General features: G+C 41.4%; 1 pseudogene; it reads left to right on the top strand.

Annotated features, from left to right (window-relative positions):
* The first annotated feature begins 501 nt into the window (after positions 1–501).
* LOC117203912 (ATP synthase membrane subunit K, mitochondrial-like) lies at positions 502–840 on the top strand (annotated as a pseudogene).
* The last annotated feature ends 2644 nt before the right edge of the window (positions 841–3484 follow it).

Raw genomic sequence — 3484 nt, 5'->3', positions numbered from 1 at the left:
CTCCAACGTTCACTGTAGCACTATTTACAATAGTCAGATCATGGAAGCAACCTAAATGCCCATCGACAGATGAATGGATAAAGAAGATGTGGTATATATATGCAATGGAATATTACTCAGCCATAAAAAGAAACGAAATTTGGTCATTTGTAGAGACGTGGATGGACCTAGAGACTGTCATACAGAGTGAAGTAAGTCAGAGATAGAAAAACATATATCATATATTAACGCATATATGGAATCTAGAAAAATCGTACAGAAGAGCTATTTGGCAAGGCAGAAATAGAAACACAGATGCAGAGAACAAACGTATGGACACCAAGGGGGGAAAGTGGGGGTGGGGTGGTGGAATGAAATGGGTGATTGGGATTAACATATATACACTAATATGTACAAAATAGATAACTAATAAGAACCTGCTGTATAAAAAAATAAAATAAAATAAAATTCAAAAAAAAAACCAAAACAGGCAGCTTCTTCTGGTGAAGGTGTATAAGTTGAAGGACACCAGCTGCGACGTCTGTGCATTTTGGAAGATTGAAATCATGGCAAGTCCAGAAACTGATGCCCAGTTCCAATTCACTGGTATCAAAAAATATTTCAACACTTACACTCTCTCACAGGGAGAATGAATTGTGTACTGGACACATACGAACGTATTGCTTTGATAGTCTTATACTTTAAGTTAAGGTCTAAAAGAACTCCAGCTGTGAAAGCAACATAAATGGTTTCTAAACTGTACCTCATCTGTTATGCTCCCATGCCTGAAGAAGCTAATGTCAACTCATCATGTGATACTCAATTTGTAGAATAAATTATGAACCTGGAAAAAAAATAAAAGAGTTAGCTGCTCAGTTATTAAAAACGGAAAACAGCTAACACTTTTTTCCAGACCACACTCTTCCAGTGGATATCTATACCCAGACACAGAGCAACAGCCCTGCTTACAATCAACGAGCAGGTGGCCTCCAGCGGACCTCCAGAAATGGTCCACAGATGAGGAGCTCTTTCCTCCTGCTCTTGAAGATCAGAGGTTTATGAGTTGATTTTGGCTGTAGACCCTTCCCTGAGCTCTTAACTTGCATACTTAAAGCTGAGTCTTCATAAACCAAGAGTAATAGCAAGGACAATCTCTCATTTACCCTCCACCTGGGACACTGGTCAGCCATGTGTACATACCTCACTATCTGTCATGTTCCCCAAAACTCTGTGGTTAAGAAACTGAGCTGTAGGGCTTCCCTGGTGGTGTAGTGGTTGAGAGTCCACCTGCCGATGCAGGGGACATGGGTTTGTGCCCCAATCCGGGAAGATCCCACATGCCGCGGAGCGGCTAGGCCCATGAGCCATGGCCACTGAGCCTGCGCGTCTGGAGCCTGTGCTCCGCAATGGGAGAGGCCAGAACAGTGACAGGCCTGCGTATCGCCAAAAAAAAAAAAAAAAAAGAAACTGAGCTGTAGACAGAATCTTGTTCTATCACTTCCTGTCACTATGATATTGAGCAAGTTACTTAAACCTCTCTGTGCCTCCATTTCTTCACCTGTTAAGTGTGAATAATAATAGACGTCTATTTCATGAGTTGTTACAAGGATTAAATGAGATCTGCATTGAAGTTGTTTGTAATAGCATCTGGAATGTTGTAAGCCCTCAATAAATATTAGCTAATATTATCACTTCTATAGCTATTCCCATGGGCAAGACTGCTGCGAACCCAGCCTACTCACTCCCAGTTATGACAGAAAGTAGAACAAAAACTTTTCTAGTTCTTTTTAATTCTAACTCTACTTTCTCTTTTTCACCTCCAGTCTATTAACTTTATCTCTAGCCGGACCATAATTTTCCTTACCCCTCTTTTCCTTTTGCTGTGGTTGCCTCACTTACTGTTAATAGCCACGCCCTACAATCTCTATCGCTAATATCAATACCTGTACCACCACCAACACCAGGACCACCTCCACCATCAACACCAACACCAGGACCACCTCCACCAGCAACACCAGCACCAGGACCACCTCCACCACCTCTACCTCCACCAATACCACCACCACCACCTCAGCATCTCCAGCTCCCCCTCGAGCCTCCAAAACACCAACACCTCCGTCACCACCTCTGCCATCATCATCACCACCACTATCAGCTCCGTGAAAACCATTTACTGCACTAAAAAAATAAGTTACATGTTCAGCTTATTTTGTTTTTATTTTTGAAGGCAGTATTATATTGTACTTTTGAAGCCACTTCAAAACCTTTTTGAAACAAAGTAGGATATAAACATATAGATATATAACTAGTCATGATTTCATGAAAAGACAGAGGCAATATGTGCCACCTAAATTGTACTATAGATCTAAATGATAGTAACTTAGCAAATAATGCCATGTATGACTAGAAATTAAAAGGCATAGACTTATCTTGTTATTGTTCTTGTTTTTGTTAATGATGTGATATGTGCATAATCCCATGCAGGTTTCCCAAATTCTGGGAGACTCCATTTCTTCTTCTGTAAAATAGGGATGACGATCCTGACAACAGCATACTTTTATGGATTGTTTTTAGATGATCTGCATGAAAGTATATTGTCACAAACATAGCCTGTGTGCAAATGTCAAGCGGTACTCATTTAAGCAAATGTCCTAAAGGACCTTCACTCTAAACCACATGTGACAGAATGAGCCTTACTTTATCCAGGTTTTTGCTAAAGTGTGTTCTTAAGTGAGCTGGGGGCAAATTGGTTTTCATAGAAAGTGTGGAGCTAGAGGGACCCTCAGGATCACAGGTTCCTTGCCTGTACCTGCTCCTGCTGAGACTGAGGCCTGAATTGCCTTCCTTCTCCAAGGAGTGAGAGAGGAGCCTCCAGACAAGCGGTCAAGGATTTATCACTGTTCAGTACACACAGATCTGCCTCTCAGTCCCATGGCATGAAGTTTGTCACATCCAGCCTCTTCTCTTGCATAAATGCTATAGCCAATTAGAGATTTGATGTTCAAATCTGCCTCTAACAGTTGAACAACATATCCATCGAGAAATAAAGTGCTCCAGATATAGTAACTGTTCCCAACCCCCATTGCCCTAAATAGTAGACATAAGTAATAAAAACTATTTCAAACAGCAATTCCTGTTTCACCCCACTTGGAAAAAAATGAGATATATTCCCGCACCATCCACCCATAATGCTTGGCATAATTCTTGCCCATAATGCTTTCCCAGGAGTCCCTGGGAAATCTTGCTGAGCCCCTCATCACCCTCCATCTAGCTCCACGTCATTCTTCAGGTACGTTCAACCCAAGCCTTACGCCAGACATCACATAAAACAAAAATGGCAGCATATTCACAACCTTAGCTATGAACTGCTGGTCTCTTTCCCATTCTCCATTCTTGTTATTGATCGCTGAAGCTACTGTCCTCACTATTAATTCATTCACTATCTTCAGCCTTTGTCCTTCAAACTTGACCCTTGGCATTTTCTTCTTGGGTTCTACCTAACCAC

Source organism: Orcinus orca, chromosome 7 (genome assembly GCF_937001465.1).
Source record: "Orcinus orca chromosome 7, mOrcOrc1.1, whole genome shotgun sequence".
NCBI classification, from domain to species: domain Eukaryota; kingdom Metazoa; phylum Chordata; class Mammalia; order Artiodactyla; family Delphinidae; genus Orcinus; species Orcinus orca.
The sequence above is the reverse complement of the archived record's forward strand: the minus strand, read 5'-3'. Positions and strand labels throughout refer to the sequence as shown.